Source organism: Capra hircus, chromosome 29 (assembly GCF_001704415.2).
Source record: "Capra hircus breed San Clemente chromosome 29, ASM170441v1, whole genome shotgun sequence".
Classification (NCBI taxonomy): domain Eukaryota; kingdom Metazoa; phylum Chordata; class Mammalia; order Artiodactyla; family Bovidae; genus Capra; species Capra hircus.
The window spans coordinates 41,053,129-41,071,672 of NC_030836.1; the positions used below are offsets into that span (position 1 = coordinate 41,053,129).

Consider the following 18,544-nt stretch of genomic DNA (forward strand, 5'->3'; position numbering starts at 1 on the left):
TCCTGCCAGCGATCAAAGCCAACAGCCTTGGGGCTCCTACGGTGACTGTGGGCTCAACAGTTCCCTGGTCCTGAGGTTGTTTGGCTTCCTTCTCCACACTGTTCTTTCAGAATTCATTAAAAAAAAAAAACTTTCAACATGTCATGAATGCCGTAGCATTATTCTTTTTTTTCCTCAAGGGGCAAGATGGGAAAAAAATGCTAATTTCATCATCATAAATGGCGCCTGTGTTTACAGAGGACTCAGACTCCCCTATTTGGAAGGGACCTGTGATGGGATTGGGATTTGCTGTCCCCAGAGGCCTCCTGCACCTGTAGGGCTGACCTACAATGACGAGCATGCACCTCGAGGACCCGGCAGCTCACCTTATCAACTGTGGAAGGGGCAGGAAGAGTCTTTAGCACCTGGCGCCACTCCTGCAAGGAAGCTTGCCCTCTGGAATTGCTTCAGGTGACATCCGATCCCCAGGAAGAACAGACATATTTGAACAGTGCCTCACCTTGGTCTGGTAATCCTGACTTCTGCAGAAAACAGCTTAGAATGGAGGGAGAGTCCTTGACATTCAAGTGTCCTCTACTTGGTAGAGGAAACTTCTGGAACTCTGCCTGGAAATGAAGAGCCCTTGATAGTTTCAATATGCACCACTCCTCAGATCTTTCTAAATGCAGCCTACATATTCTTGATAGCTGGGAGGGTTCACAGCTACACAAGATCTGCTTATTGTAGTTTCTTTAGCCCTTACTTTGTCCCTGGTTTTATGTATGTACAGCCCTGCTACAGCTCTGGGGTAGATGGAATATATGGTTATAATTTCATATTTGAAGCTGGGCATGTCTGTTGGCATTTTCAGCCCATGTATTGAAAGCTTAGGACTGTGTCTTTGTGAGAAGTCTCCAAAAGAATAAAGTAAATCAAGTCGTACATCAACAGTAAGTGCATCTGGTATATATCTATATAGTGGAATTATACTCAGCCATAGAAAAGAAGGAACTTTTGCCATCTGCAGCTCCATGTATGGACTTGGAGGGCATTATGCTAAGTGAAAGGTCAGACAGAGAAATTCAAATACTGTATGATACCACTTATATGTGGAATCTAAAAAATACAAAGAAACAAATTAGTGAATATAACAAAAAAGAAATATTCACAGGTATAGAAAACAGGCTAGTGTTTACCAGTGAGGAGGGGGAGAGCAGGAGGGGCAATGTAGGGGTAGGGGATTAAAAGGCACAAAGGTATAAAATAAGCTACAAGGGATATATTGTACAACACAGTGAATATAGCCAAAGTATTATAATAACTATAAATGGGATAAAACCTTTAAAAATTGCAAATCACTATATCATATACTTGCAACTTAAAAAATAGTGCACATCAACCATATTTCATTTTTTTAAAAAATGCGTCTGGGTAATGGTATGCCAGTATTCTACTATACATATCATTACAATGTTTGTGCATGTTTGAAGCTAATTCCAAATACAAAATGTACTGTGATAAACACAGCCTCTGCCTTCTCAGGAAAGGAGGTCTTACGGCATCCGAAGAGTGTACCTGATATCCCTGGGTCATGGGGGTACCCCACTGATGCTTCACGGTGTATGATGTCAATTCACAAGTGGACAAATGTTCCCCAAAGTCTAGGCAGTGTCTCAACTGACACCTGGCTGGATACCCAGCACTGTGAACAGCACAGTAGCTCGGGGCACACGATGAGTAGGTGTTCCAGGGAATTCAGGAGCAAATCAAGCATTTCTAATATTTTCCCATCTCCTTCTGCCAAGGGTATGACACAGACGAGAGATTTAGACATCACAGGACCATCACTTTCATGGCAGGAGTTGATGAACAAGGAGACGGCAACAACCTCTGATGCTCCACTGCCCTTCCCACGTCACATACCTCTGCAGCTCACAGCCGTGGCCCTAACTCTGAGCTGCTTTAGGCGTAGGAGAGCGGTCGACAGGTGGTCTGCGGGAGTAGTAAGGAGTGACTACATCACTCACCTGTTTCCCTGGGGAACCTCAGGATATACATCTCATAATTTCCACAGTGCAGAAGCGCAAGGGAAGCAGGAATCAAATGGCTTCGAGGAGTTTGTAAGACAAGGTGCACTGGTGATTTGGGGACCAGCCAAGATGTTTGCAGCTTTGGACAAAGACCAGATATTTATTTCAATTGTTGATACTTTTTAAATGTATGAAGTGAAATGTTATTGATAAATATATCTCTTCATGAGCTGAATGAGGACTCTTTTTGATTTTATATATGCATAGATATTGTGAAAAAAGAAAGCAAAATGGAGTCGCTCAGTCACGTGCGACTCTTTGCGACCCCAAGGACTGTAGCCCTGACAGGTTCCTCTGTCCATGGAATTTTCCAGGCAAGAATACTGGAGTAGGTTGCCATTTCCTTCCCCAAGGGGATCTTCCCATCCCAGGAATTGAACCTGGGTCTCTGACATTGCAGGCAGACTCTTTGCTGTCTAAGCCACCAGGGAATTATTGCTAAAGTGAGGCACTTTCTTTCATGTATTTCATCTTCATGGATATAAACTCTGAAAACACTTGTCGCATGATTTGCAGTTATAGAATAAATGATTTTTGTGATAGCAATGCTGTTTACATCTTTCAGTCATTCTGAGCTACAGTCTAAAAATGGTGTGGTAATTTATCACTCAAAATGATTTTTAATAATTTTATCAGTCACAGCTAAATTAAGTCCTCTTTGGATTTTATTAAGGCAAAGAAGTAGAAATCACTTGATAGAGACAATTTTTCCTTGGAGAAGGAAATAGCAACCCACTCCAGTATTTTTGCCTGGGAAATCCCATGGATGGAGGAGCCTGGCAGGCTACAGCCCAAAGGGTTACAAAGAGTCCAACACTACTTAGCCAGTAAATTACAACAGCAGCACTTTGTTATGTTGTAATGTATTTCATTTTTGTTTCCCTACTGTAGTATAGCGTCAGGAATATTAAATGTTATTATTGTTATTTTGGCAAGTGATATTTGAGTTGGAGATCTAGAGATCTGGACTTCTAGAATCCTGACTTATGTTATCAGCACTTTTACTAGCAAAAGGTCCAGTGAATAGTTTTGAAGTTTCTCTCTCTCCTCTCTCTATAGCATTTATTCAGCCAAATTCCAACACAATTATTCAAATCATCCAATAAAAATATATATTGGCATTTAAAAAAATTTTTTGTTCTATATCACCAAATAAGACTTTATACTGTTTATTTGAGGTCTAGGAATTTCTAAAGGCAGGGTCAAGGCTCCGTGTTAAGATTCTGGTGGATGATGCAGAGACCTACTGTCTTTGGTAAGTTGGAACAAGAGGGATTGTGAAAGGGGAGATGGGAGGTATATTCATCAGTTTCAAAATGTGGAATTAAAAAAAAGCACAATGTGAGAGTTGTGAGTTAAGTTTTATTTGGGGCAAAATGAGCACTGTAACCCGGGAGACAGCACCTCAGAGAGCTCTGAGACATTGCTCCAAAAAGGCAGGTGGGGGAAGGTCAGCATACATGTAATTTTGGTGAAGGAGGAATACATGCGATCAAGCACATACTTTTTCAGAAGGTTTCTACTAGTCATAAGGAGCAGTCGTCACCATGAAGGATTTTGGTGCCTTTCTAGATATGCAAAGATACAAGAATTGGGCTCACAAAATCCTGAAAGCATCTAACTATCTGAAGATTGCCAGGTCCCCCCTCCCCCCAACCCCAAGCACAGAATGCCTCGTTTCTGCTCTCCACCCTAAACTCTTTTTGGGGGGTGTTGAAAATCATAAGCTGCGCAGCATGCCACTCAATCCTTATAGAGGCAGATGGCAAGTGCCAATTTGTAGCTGACACCTACAGAATCCCTGGGATTTCAACCTCAGCCAAAAGGATGTGAGTGCCCAGAACATTCTGTTGAGGACTTGAGTCCCAGAGTCCCTGTGTGTCTTGGGATAAGTAATCTTTCTCCACCTACCACTTCCTATAACCTTCCTTCCCATAGTCAGTATTAAGGATATTAAAACCACAGTGACAGATACTTAGAACTGGCCATAAAACAGTAAATAAAAGTGATTGAAAAGTAATGGCCTTTTCTTTACTGAGAGAAATCCCAGTGGAACCAGAGACAAATTCTGAAGCACACTTTGTTAGCAATTAGGATAAATAAACATTTTTCATTGGCAGAGTCAGGTAAACTCGCCTTGACACTGGACTTTGGAAATGCAGTGATTTGTTTTGTTTGACTTAGTAGTTAGATTCTTTTCCCCCTTTGTTATGGAAATGTCATAGCTGACATTTACCACCAGATACTGTGCTGGACATTTCACCCCTATTAATTTATTTATCTTAAAATAAATCCCATGAGGCAGGCAATATTTTATTGCCTTATTTTACAGATGGGGAAACTGAGGCTGGGAGGGTGAGCACCTTTGCTGGCGTCCCCACAAGTAGAAAGTGCCAGAGCTGGACTTGAACCCAGGGAGTCTGGGACCAAAATCAGGCCCTCCTCTCAACTTAGCAAGTGAGTCCATGCTAATTTTGAGACATTCAAACAGCACTTTAGAACTCAAAACCTACCCACAGCTATCCTATGAAGATTCTAATGGGGGCTACATTGAATTTGTGGAGCAATTGGAAAGCAGTTGACATCATTAGATGTTTTCTCATTTCCTTGAAAACAAGGTGGGTATTTATTAGGTCCTTTTTGGGCCACAACTAGAAACAAAATTATGAAATGGAAAAGCTCACCAGTAAAGACAAACATACATTAGAAGTGGGAAACCATCCACATACAAAGCTAGGAGAGAGGGTAAAAGACAAAAGTAGTCAACTCATCTGTATCCACAGTAAGTAGGTAGGGGATACACAAACAGTTAGATGCAAAATATGATGTCAAAAACAGTAATTACAGGGAATTCCCTGGTGGTCCAGGGTTCAGGACTCCGTTCTTTTCACTGCTGTGGGCCCAGGTTCAATTCCAGGTCAGGGAACTAAGATCCCACATGCTGTGTGCAACCAAAAAAAACCAAAAACAAAACAGTCATTGCAATGGGAGGGGAATACAAATGCAGGGCTTTTAAAAGAACAGCTACTTAAAATAGCCATATATAAATATGTATAATACACACACATATATAAAAATATCTGTTTAGACTACTGCACAAAACCTCAAGGCAGACCCCTTTTTAATCCAGAAGTAGAGTTTCATGACGTTATCTTTAAAGGTCTGCTCATTTCCGATTAAATGTATTTCAGCACATTTTTGCTGTTGCTATCGTTACCTTTGTCCATTTATCATTATTTCCACTGTGTTATTTGCCCATAGCAGTTGGTTTATCAATTGTGCTTGATGTTTGTATGCTGATCTTGATCTTGTATTCAGCTAATCTGATGAATTCTCATGAGTTCTAATAGTGTTTTCAATAGGAAGTCTTTAATTCCCTGGTAGTTTTGATCAGCTGTCTGTAAGGGGCAACAGATTCCTTGATTTTTCTTTTCTCATGGATTTTTTCTACCCCCCCTTGTTTGAAGAGAGTATTTTAACAACACATGTCCCTCTTTTTCTTTTTTAAAAGTAGGCGTTATTTATTGGAGCAATTTTAGGTCCACAGCAAAACTGAGTAGCAAGTTTCAATATAGTCCCTGCCCCCACACAGGCACAGCCTCTCCCACTATCAACAGATCTCATCAGACGGTTCAACTGTTCCAATGATGAATCTACATTTGTAACTTGTGTGTGTGTGTGTGTGTGCACGCGTGTGCGGCGCTCAGTCACATCTGACTCTGTGCAACCCCTTGGACTGTAGCCCACCAGGCTCCTCTGTCCATGGAATTTTCCAGACAAGAATACTGCAGTGGGTTGCCATTTGCTATAGGAAAGATTAAATCTGACTCCACATTGGACCTGCTTCTTTTACTTTAAACTTTGTATTCTGTTGCTTTTGTTCCAGGTTGTCACAAAGGGATATTGCCTACAAGCTTGAATTATACATAACGGTCCATCTCTGGGAACACAGCCTCCCATGTCATGAGAATTAAGCTAAAATACCTTTCATTGTTAGAGGAGGACTGACGTATATACACTGTCAAGTGTAAAATAGAGAGTTAGTGGGAAGCGGCTATGTAGCATAGAGAGCTCACCTCCATGCTCTGTGATGACCTAGAGGGCTGGGATGGCACCCCACTCCAGTACTCTTGCCTGGAAGATCCCATGGACGGAGGGTCCTGGTAGGCTACCGTCCATGGAGTCACAAAGAGCTGGACACAACTGAGAGACTCCACTTTCCCTTTTCACTTTCAGAGGGCGGGGATGGGGGTAGGTGGGAGGGAGGCTTTAGAGGGAGGGGATGTATGCATACATACAGCTGATTCACCTGGTTGTACAGCAAAAACTAACGCAACACGGTGAAGCAATTATCCTTCAGTAAAGAAAAATAAAAGCTAAAATACCTTTGTTTAGCTCCCAAGAAACCTCCTGAGAAAGCCCACCCGTGAACGGCTACAGGAAGGAAGAAATTAACCCGTCCCCTTCGGAGTCTGACTGGAGCCGGGGAATGCTTGCCTTTTCCACCCCTCTCTCCGCCTTAGCGTAAAGGAAGCCTGTATTCTAACTCAGGGAAGATGGTTCTTTGAGACAGGAGCTCACCATCTTCTCAATCTGCTGGTTTGCCAAGTAAAGTCACTATGCTTTGTCCCAACAACTCCTCTCTCAATGTATTGGCCTGTCGTACAGCGAGCAGTATTGGTAGTCAATTCCAAAAGGATGGGAAAACTGATAAAGGAAAACAACCGCGAATATTCACTGGAAGTACTGATGCTGAAGCTCCGATACTTTGGCTACCTAATGCAAAGAGCCGACTCATTGGAAAAGACCCTGATGCTGGGAAAAATTGAAAGCAAAAAGAGAAGAGGGTGGCAGAGGATGAGATGGTTAGATAGCATCACCAACTCAGTGGACATGAATCTGAGCAAACTCCAGGAGACACTGGAGGACAGAGAAGCCTGGCGTGAGGCAGTCCATGGGCTCTCAAGTCAGCTAAGCAGAGAGGAAGACAGACATGAAAAATACATAAACTATGCACTTTAAAAATAAAAAGTCCTTAGCAAGTGGCAGGAGCTTGTGGAGTAATAAAGCGTATGTGTCAACAATCTTCTCTGAGAGCTACCCACCCTCGTGATGGAATACACCTGTGCCTGCACTAGCCCTGTTCTTGGATACAGAGATTTCCTCACAGCTCCACGGGCTATAAGAGAGCTGCCTAGATGTCCATTGGCAGATGAATGATAAGAAAGCGGTGGTACATACACACAATGGAATATTATTCAGCTATTTAAAAGAATGCGTTTGAATCAGTTCTAATGAGGTGGATGAAACTGGAGCCTATTATGCAGAGTGAAGTAAGCCAGAAAGAAAAACACCAATACAGTATACTAATGCATATATATGGACTTTAGAAAGATGGTAACGATAACCCTGTATGCGAGACAGCAAGAGACACAGATGTAAAGAATAGTCTTTTGGACTCTGTGGGAGAGGGCGAGGGTGGGATGATTTGCGAGAATAGCATTGAAACATGTATATTACCATATGTGAAACAGATCGCCAGTGCAGGTTTGATGCATGAGACAGGGTGCTCAGGGCTGGTGCACTGGGATGACCCTGAGGGATGGGATGGGCAGGGAGGTGGGAGGGGGGTTCAGGATGGGGAACACAGGTACACCCATGGCTGGTTCATGTCAGTGTATGGCAAAAACCACTACAATATTGTAAAGTAATTAGCCTTCGATTAAAATAAATAAATAAATTTTTAAAAAAGAGGACAGGAAACAAGAATATGCTTTTTGAACAAAACACAAAAAAGGAATAAAAAATTTTGCTTGATTAGCACATGTTAATGAAAAAATTCAGTGTTATCTCACAGAAGATATCTCAAATGAGATTGCATATATATCTCCAAAATAAAACATTAAAAATTTGCAACTTATATTTTTTATCAAAACAACGTATGACACATAATGATAGCCTCCTTCTATTTTGGAAATGAAGAATGGGATCTGTAACTCCATTTATATCCATATACTTCTTGTTTTCCTTAATAGCTTTAAAAAGTCCAAACAATTTGTTCTTTGCTATGTTTCCATAATAAAGGGAAACAGTTCTTGGAAAAAAAAAAGAGAGAGAGAGCTCTGACTACCTACCTGGGACCCTGGATCTACAGACTCAGAGACCATGAGGTGGGTTTCCTTCTCCATCTATTTTAGACACAGGAAGTGAATCTAGGCTTCCTTTCTAGTTCTAAAAATTGGTGATTATATGGTTTTCACTGGTGCTCTAAACCAGGAACTGTTGACAACCTATGACTCATTTGACAGAGAGGACAGGAAAATAGTGGTCAGTGTTTATTGAGAGTTTAGTTTGTGTCAGACCCTGGTAAATGTTACACACACACACGTGTATACACCCATACATTTATTCATCATATAAAACCTATGATGTGGCAGTTTTATTAGCCGCCTTTTACAAATGAGAAAATTGCATTAAATTATATGAACAGAGTAATCATCCTAAGATCTGAGACCCTAAGATCTGAGAGTGCAAACTATCTGAACCCCAGACTCCGTGATCCTCACCACGGTGCCCCCGGCTCCTTGGGGACGGAAGCAGAGCTAGTTAAAGGATCACCTCAACCATCCTGCGGGAGTAAGGGAGTACCACGGTTGCCTCCAATTGGGATTTATCCAAACCCTGCTAATGTGCTCACTGATAACACAGCTCATAAATGTGCCCCTCATTAGTTAAGGATTTTTGTGTTGGTTCTCAGCCCTGCTGCCCCCATAGAGTCACTGGTGGGGTTTAAATATTAATAAATGGAATTTATCTGGAATTTATCTCAAATTTACTGAGCCAAAATCTCCAGAGAGGGGAGCATGGGGAATTTTTTAAAAGCTCCCACCTGATTTGATTGCACGAGCAAGTGGGCAAACCTCTGGCCAGAACTCTCAAATAGACGTTCATTTCAGGGGATCAATTGTGATTCTAAAAAAGTGTCTCACTCACACAGAGCAGTGTTAACAAAGACAGACAAAGAGTGTTGCTCACCACCCAGTCTCACAAGGATTAAGTTGTAACCCGGTTCATTGCGGCGTTATTCACAGTAGCCAAGATATGCAAACAACCTAACTTTCCACCAGTGGACGACTGGATAAAGAAGATGAGGTGTGTGTGTGTGTGTGTGTGTGTGTGTGTGTGTGTGTGTGTATGTATATATATATGAAGTGAAGTGAAAGTCGCTCAGTCGTGTCCGACTCTGCAACCCCACAGACTGTACAGTCCATGGGATTCTCCAGGCCAGAATACTGGAGTGGGGAGCCTATTTCTCCAGGGGATCTTCCTGACCCAGGACTCGAACCGGTGTCTCCTGCATTGCAGGCGGATTCTTTACCATCTGAGCTATCAGGGAAGTCCTATATATATAAAACACAGAATATTACCCTCCCATGAGAAAGGACATCCTGTCATTGTGACAATATAGATGACGACCTTGGGGACACTACGCTAAGTGAGGTAAGTCAGACAGAGAAAGACAAATGCTGTATGATATCCTCATATGTTAAATCTAAAAAAGCCAAACTTGTAGAATCAGAAAGTAAATGGTGGCTAGCAGGGGATGGTGCTGAACGGTATAACACGATGTTGTTTACAGATACAAACCTGCGGCAAATAGTAAATAAGTCCTGGTGAACTGAGGCACCGTGTAGGGAAGATAGACCACAGTGTTCTGTGATAATATTGCTAAGAGGCTGGAGACGAGAACGCACCCATTCCAGCCACTAAGAAGAAATGATAAGGGCTTCCCTGGTGGCTCAGTGGGAAAGAACCTGCCAGCCAATGCAGGAGACACAGATTCATCCTTGATTCAGGAAGATCCCACACGCCTGCCGGGCAGTTAAGCCCGGGCACCACAACTACTGCGCCTGCGCTCCAGAGCCCAGGAGCCGCACCTGCCGAGCCCGTGCTTTCTGGAACCCGCGCTCCACGAGAGGGACCACAGCAACGAGCAGCTTGCGCCCTGCAGCTAGACCGTGGCCCTGCTGGCTGCAACTAGAGAAAAGCCCATGCAAGACAAAGACCCCACACAGCCACAGCTATATCAATAAATAAAAATAAATATTAAAAAATGATAATTATGTGATGTGACGGACGTGCTAATTCTTACTATCCTGGCCATCATACTACAACCTATAAATGGATCAAATCAGCCTGTTGTACACCTTAACTTTACATAAGGTCAGGAAGATCCCCTGGAGGAGGGCATGGCAAACCACTCCAGTATTCCCTCTGAGGAAATTTCATGGACAGAGGAGGCTGGGGGGCTGTGGTACACAGGGGCGCAAAGAGTCCAACGTGACTGAAGCAGCTGAGCATGCACACACAAACATATGTCAACGTGCTACATTTTTTTCAATAAAAACAATGTTTCTAAGATAAAAATAAATAATAATATTCTTCCTTTGATCTTGTTCAATAATATAAAAGCATAAAATCCATTCTTAGCTTTCAAGCCATGCAAAAACAGGTAGAGGGCCAGATTTGACCCATGGGCCATAGTTTCCTGACCCCTGACCTAACTCACAAAAAGCCCCCAGCCCAAATGGATTTACTAAATGATTTTCACTAACCTGCAAGAATCAGATAATGTCTATGACATTTAAACTGTTTTTGAGCATAGGTCAAACTAATGAACATTTACAGAGCATTCAATGTGTCAAGAAATGTATCAAGCTCACTATACCCACTATTTAAACAGCTCCAATTAGTATGCTTCCCATGATCTAGATGAGTAAACTGAGGTTCAGAGAGGGTAACTTGCCAAAGATCACAAAGCTAGGGAATGAAAGGATTGGTTTTTGAGCCTGGATCTCCTGTCTCCGGACTCCATACTGTTGTTTGTGAGAGTGTTGAATAATTACATCCCTTTGTGATTCATTCCGAGCTCTGAATCAAATGAAAAATATCCACAGGCGTAAAATATCAATAGCCGTCAAAAGATCAGCTCCAGAAAGCTGAATTCTAGGGCAGAATGAACTTTCCCAAGCATAACTGAGTAGCTACTGTCTTCTGGCTCCATCGCCTGGCCTGCCCCAGTGAGCTTAAACACAAGGTGGGAGCAGAAAGAAAAAAGAAAACAATCGAAAAAAGAGAAAAGAAAGAAAAAATAAAACAAACGAACAAAAAAGATGGCAGAAGCAGAGCAGCAATGAACGAACAAGGAGAATGATTAACACCTACATTCCAGAGCGTTGTAAGAACTGCAGACAATTATACCCCAGAATAATACCCCACCTTCCCTGGTGGTTCAGACGGTAAAGAATCTGCCTGCAATGTGGGAGACCCAGGTTCCGTCCCTGTATGGAGAAGGTCCCCTGGAGAAGGAAATGGCAACCCACTTCGATATTCTTGTCTGGAGAATTCCATGGACGCGAGAGCCTGGTGGTTTATATTCCGACTCTCGCAAAGAGTTGGACAAGACTGAGCAGCTAACACACACACACACACACACACACACACACACACACACACACACACACACAGCCCAGAATAACCTCCAAGCGAAGGAACGAGTAGAGGTGAGAAAAGAGCCTGCAGCCAGGCTGGATCCTAAAGGAGCCAAGGAGGGGTGTGGCTCACAAACTCAACAATCCATTGCCCAATTTCACAGCCAGTTCTTGCAGGGACTTCCCTGGTGGCTCAGACGGTAAAGCGTCTGCCTACAATGAGAGAGACCCGGGTTCGATCCCTAAGATGTGGAGAAGGAAATGGCAACCCACTCCAGTACTCTGGCCTGGAAAATCCCATGGACGGAGGAGTGTGGTAGGCTACAGTCCATGGGGTCCCAAAGAGACGGACACGACTGAGCGACTTCACTTTCACTTTCTCCTTGCGGGAGGATGAAGACCTCCCTCCTACAGGTAGACAAAGAGTGGGGTTATAAGCAGCTCTACTCCAAACAATGTATGGACCATAAGGATCATGGAAATTATGTTTACAGTTGCCAAGAGCTATAAACAATGTAAATAACCACCGACTGCTATCCAAACGCTGATACAGAATAGGGTCCAAGATGCAGTACTGAGTGAGAAGAGGAAGCTAGGAAACTCTACGCAGGGCATGATTTTATCCGCTAGCAGAGTGGCTGCAGATGGAGGAGGCGCCCTCCAGTTGCCAGCATTATAATCACAAGTCTTCCACCAGCCGACTCTTAAGGGAATACTGCCGCCTTGTGGTCCGCGCGCTGTAACTGCGTCCCGTGCCTCTGGTCTGAAGCGGATGACTGAGGCGGGGCCTGGAGGACACCGGCTTAATTTCATCCACGCCTGGGAAGGGCAGTAAGAAATGACGCCGTTCTGAAAGAAGTCCCTTTAGCCTAGTTTAAATTTCCAAAAGACTGTCTCGTTTATCCCTTTAGAAAAAGGCTGAGATTCAAACCCTGCTATCACCAGGCTTCTCATCCTCATCTATCAGTCACAGCAAAAAAATTATTAATAACTTGCTTGGCAAAAAGCTCTTGCCAAAGAGACCAGGGAGTGCCAGACACAACCTCTGCCCCAGGAGACCTACAGTCTAGGATGAGAAGATGATAGATGGAAAGATATTGATATTGGCAAATGCAAAGCAGGGGGTTAGTAATACATTAATAGAACAAACAGGATTTTACTTATTTATGATTTACAGATCAGTTCTTTCCAAAAACTATTTAAGTGAGTTACAGTATTAGAAGGGAAGGAGGTGCTGAATCATTTAAGACAGAGAGATCCCAAGACTTGAAGATGGAAGAACAGTCATTAATGCAAACATGAGTTATTGATCTTCAACTTTCAGAGTCAATCTGTAGTCAAAGCACTTAATTTATGACAAAGGAGGCAAGACTATACAATAGAGGGAAGACAGTCTCTCCAATAAATGGTGCTGGGGAAACTGGACAACTGCATGTAAAAAATGAAATTAGCACAAACTTTAACACCATGCTGTTGTTCAGTAGCTAAGTCATTTCTGAGTCTTCGTGACCCCGCGGACTACAGCGTGCCAGACTCCTCTTTTCTCCACTATCTCCTGGAGTTTGCTCCAATTTATGTCCACTGAATCAGTGATGCTATCTAACCATCTCATTCTCTGATACCCCCTTCTCCTTTTGCCCCAGTCTTTTCCAACTTCAAGGTCTCTTCCAAAGAGGATGCTCTTCGCATCAGGTGGCCAAAGTATTGGAACTTCAGGATCAGTCCTTCCAATGAATATTTAGGGTTGATTTCCTTTAGGATTGACTGGTTTGATCTCCTTGCTGTCCAAGAGAATCTCAAGAGTCTTCTCCAGCACCACAATTCAAAAATTATCTAAGACATACACAAAAATAAACTCAAAATGGATTAAAGACCTAAATGTAAGATTGGACACTATAAAACTCTTAGAGGAAAACAAAGAACATGCTCTGACATAAATCGCAGCAGTATCTTTTTTGAGTCTTCTCCCAGAGTAATGGAAATAAAAACAAAAATAAACAAATGGGACCTAGTTAACTCAAAAGGTTTTGCACAGCAAAGCAAGTGGTAAACAAACCAAAAAGACAACCCAAAGAATGGGAGAAAATATTTGCAAATGATGCAACTGACAAGGGATTAATCTCCAAATTTACAGTTCATGCAGCTTAATATTATAGGAGCAAGCAATCCAATCAGTGGATGGGCAGAAGATCTAAATAGACATTTCTCAAAAGACATTCAGATGGCCAAGAGGCACATGAAAAGATGTTCAGCATCGCTGGTTGTTAGAGAAATGCAAGTCAAACTATAATGAGCCATTCAGTCAGAATGGCTATCATCAAAAAAAATCTACAAACAATAAATGCTAGAGTGTGGAGAGAAGGGAGCTCTCCTCCACTGTTCGTGGGACTGTAAATTGGTACAACCACTGTGGAGAAGAGTATGGAGGTTCCTTCAAAGACTGAAACTAGAGTTACCATATGATCCTGCAACCCCACTCCTGGGCATATGTCTGGGTAAAAACACTGCAGCACTGTTTATAATAGTCAAAGCTTGGAAGCAACCGAAATGTCCATCAGCAGAGGAGTGATTCAAGGGGATGTGGTGTATTTACATTTACAATGAAGTATTACTCAGTCACAAAAAAGCATGAAACTGTGCCATTTGCAACAATGTAGATGGACCTAGAGATTATCTTGTTAAGTCAGAGAAAGACAAATATCAGATGATATCACTAATATGTGATATCTACAGCATGATACAAGTGAGTGAAAGCCACTCAGTTGTGTCCAACTCTTTGTGACCCCATGGACTATACAGTCCATGGAATTCTCCAGGCCAGAATATTGGAGTGGGTAGCCACTCCCTTCTCCAGAGGATCTTCCCAACTCAGGTATCAAACCCTGGTCTCCTGCATTGCAGGCAGATTCTTTACCAGCTGAACCTCCAGGGAAGCCCTGATACAAGTGAACTTATTTACAAAATGGAAACAGACTCACAGACATGGAAAACAATTCATGGTTCAAATTTATGGTTACCAAAGGTGGAAGGGAGGAGAAGGATAAATTAGGAGTAAGGGGTTAACAACCCTAATGGCAGAAAGTGAAGAGGAACTAAAGGTGAAAGAGGAGAGTGAAAAAGGTGGCTTAAAACTCAGCATTCAGAAAACTAAGATCATGGCATCTCGTCCCATCACTTCATGGCAAATAGATGGGGAATCAGTGGAAACAGTAACAGACTTTATTTTCTTGGGTTCCAAAATCACTGTGGATGGTGACTGCAGCCATGAAATTAAAAGATGTTTGCTACTTGTAAGAAAAGTTATGACAAACCTAGACAACATATTAAAAAGCAGAGACATCACTTTGCTGACAAAGGTCCAATTAGTCAAAGCTATGGTTTTTCCAGTAGTCAGGTACGGATGTGAGAGTTGGACCCTAAAGAAGGCTGAACGCTGAAGAACTGATTGTTTCAAATATGTGCTGCTGGATAAGACCCTTGAGAGTCCTTTGGACAGCAAGGAAATCAAACCAGTCAATCCTAAAGGAAATCAATGCTGAATGTTCATTGGAAGGACTGGTGCTGAAGCTGAAGCTCCAATACTTTGGTCACCCATAGAGAAAAGCCAATTCATTGGAAAAGACCCTGATGCTGGGAAAGATTGAGGGCAGGAGGAGAAGGGAGTGACAGAGGATGAGATGGTTGAATGACATCAGCAACTCAATGCACATGAGTTTGAACAAACTCCAGGAGATAGTGAAGGACAGAGAAGTTTGGCATGCTGCAGTCCATGGGGTTGCAAAGAGTTGGACACAACCAAGAGACTGAACAGCAACAAATGGGATTAACAGATACAAAACAGATGTCAAATAAACAACAGGGAACTATATTCAATATCTTGTAATAATGGAAAAGAATCTGGAAAAGAGTTTATATATATGGGCTTCCCTGGTGGCTAAGCCAGTAAAGAATCTGCCTGCAATGCAGGAGACCCAAGTTTGATCCCTGGGTCAGGAAGATCCCCTGGAGAAGTGAATGGCTACCCACTTCAGTATTCTTGCCTGAAGAATCCCATGGACAGAGGAGCCTAGCAGGCTGCAGTCCATGGGGTCGCAAGGAGTTGGACATGACTGAGCAACTAAGCACACACGTATGTGTAAATATATGAATCAGTTTACTATACGCCTGAAACTAGCACAATATTTTAAATCAACTATAGTGCAATAAAATAATAAAGAAATTTTAAGAGTGGCCTCTAGGCAGTAATGCCAGGGACTGGGGAAGTGGGGCGGAGTAGGGAGGCTTAGACAGAAGACTGTTACTTTTCACTTTGAATTCTTTCATATCATTTGGGTTTTTTAAAACTGTACAGTAGGCAATAAAATTATGCACTTTCTTTTCCCTTCCCGTATTTCTCTATATATCATGATTCCACCACCAATGAGATTTCCAAACCTCAACCACAGTCCAGATATAAATAAAGACTATTTCTAGGAATTGGACCACAAGCAGAATCTATTTGTACTCACACATTTCCTACCCTGATTAAAAATTCTCTGGTCAGTAGGAAGGAGGAGAAAGCTGGACCTCTCCAAGATCTTCTAAGAACAGTCATGGGAAATGCTTACATGGGCGTCCTAAAAAACACCTTGAGACTTGTTTCTCAACAAATTCTTCTCCTGGAGGCAGGGCTACTAGAACTCTTAAATGAACTTGGAGATCTCAGAATAGAGGGGTCTGGGTTCCAGTTCTTGTCCTGGGGAGGGATGGGTAGCAAGCTCCAAGACTTTTGCACACCCTAGAAGGGCTGGAAGGAACTCGCAGATCCCCACTGTGGCCCTGGTGGCAGCTGCTGAACACCTGTTCTCCCTATGGCTGAGAGGGACGGGGTTGGGAGGTTGCTAGGCTGTGGCCCTGGGAGCCCCTAAAGACTTAGACAAGATGATGAAGCAGACGCACTCTGGCCACTGTGGTCAAAGGGCAGGGGCCTTGGGTTGTCCACAGGGTGGTTGAGGTTAAAAGAGATGAAGGTTATGCTGCGTCGCTGGCAGCTCCTCCTCGAGAGCCTCCTTTCCATCTCTTGCTCCTTCCCTCCCGCCCCCTCGCTCTCTTGCTCTGTCCCTGGCCCCCGTCTGCCCCTCCCACTCTCTCCTGCTCTGGTCCCCCTCCTCACTCTGCCCTGGCAACCCTCCCACGTCTTCCCCTAGACAGCCCAGGGCCACTGTATTTAAAATCACCTCTTTGGAGCTTTAACCAACCTCTGATTTTAAATGGTGTATCAATCCTTCGAAATCTCACTGAAATGATGTTGTTGAAAGTGAAAGTCACTCAGTCATGATCCGGGTCTGATCCTGATCCCTGATCCCTGATCCGAGTCTCCTGCGTTGCAGGCAGATTCTTTACCATCTGAGCCACCAGGGTAGCCCATGCGAAGGGCTACAGGGTGTCCTGCTGAAAATAAAAAGGTAAAGAATCTGCTTGCAATGCCGGGTTCAATCCCTAGGTCAGGAAGATCCTCTGGAGGAGGAAATGGCACCCCACTCCCGTATTCTTGCCTGGACAGAGGAGCCTGGCGGGCTACAGTCCAGGGGATTGCACAGTCGTTCACGACTCACTTACTTACCTCCCAGACTCTCTTGCCACGAGAGGTAGCCATGGAACCCTGTTTTGGCCAATGTAAAGTCCACTTGGGGACTTCCAAGGACACTTTCTTGAATTAAGGAGGCAAAGTAAGCAGGCATGAGCTTCCCGCTTTGCCCTTCCCCATTCCTCCTGCCCAGCAGTGATCTAAGGGCCCAGAAGGACGCCAGAACACGAAAGCCACGGGGTGAGCATGCAGGAAAGACAGGGAAACGGGGCGTCAGCGTCTACCATAGACCATTCCCACTGGATTTCTTGTTACACTTTAAAGAAAAATCAATACCTCCCCGGTTAAACCACTTGATCAGGTTTTGTCAGGGGCCTTTGAACCCAATCTGTAATCCATGCAGTTGCTGTTGGTTGAATATTATATACGGAGTTAAACAGCTACATCCCTTCCCCCATCCCACAGTCAGACACAGAGACCTTTCCCCTTCAGAGGCCAGAGTTTTATCTTTACAAGAAAAGAAATGAGCATAAGACTTTGGACTGGAGCTGGGGATGTGAGGCCCATCAGAAAGCTAAGTAAATGCAGGGGTGGGGGCTAAGATGAGACGAGCAAATAGAAACCACACACCAACCCCTGGGACCATCAGCCGCCTTCCCCAGTTCTCCGCCAGACTGCTAAGTCAGGGAGAGCGGTGCTTGGTTGGGTTTGAGTTAGGGTCAGGGACAGAGTGGAACTCAGCTCACTACCTCTAGCCGAACCCAAACAATCGTAAGCTGCGTTCTGATGGAAACAGGCACACGGCCAACGTGAGTACAAAACAGTCATATATTCAAAGCGTGCGTTTGAGAGACAGAGATATGGACTTTAAGAAGGAGAGATTACCCTGGATTGTCCAAGAGGGGCCAGTTTAATCACAAGGGACTTCACAAGAAGGAGACAGGAGGGTCAGAGTCTAGCAGGCAATGAGATGATGGCAGGAAAGAGAAAAGGTGAAGTAACAACAGAAGCAGAAGTGAGAGAGGGGGAGAGAGATTCAAAGATGCGAGGCTGTCAGCTTTGAAAATGGAGGGATGGGGCTTCCCAGGTGGTCTCCAGCGCCGAAAACTTCACACTCCCAGTGCAGGGGGCACGAGTTCGATCCCTGATCAGGAAACTAAGATCCCACATGTAGCAAAGACTTCACATGCCGCAACTAAGATCCAGCCCAGCCAAAATAAATAAATGTTTTTAAAAAGGAAAAATATGGAGGGAGAGGCCATGAGTCAGGAATAAAGTGTTAAGTGTTAGTTGCTCAGTCATGTCTGACTCTCTGCAACCCCGTTGGACTGTAGCCTGCCAGGTTCCTCTGTCTGTGGAATTCCCCAGGCAAGAATACTGGAGTGGGTTGCCATTCCCTTCTCCAGGGGATCCTCCCG

At 43.6% G+C, this 18,544-nt stretch overlaps 1 long non-coding RNA gene across 1 annotated transcript; it reads right to left on the reverse strand.

Moving 5' to 3' along the window:
• LOC106503745 lies at window positions 233-17,365 on the reverse strand. The gene is made up of 3 exons (XR_001297458.2): window positions 17,163-17,365; window positions 2,007-2,148; window positions 233-605 (listed from the first exon to the last, which is right to left on the reverse strand). It is a non-coding gene; the product is annotated as an uncharacterized LOC106503745 (long non-coding RNA).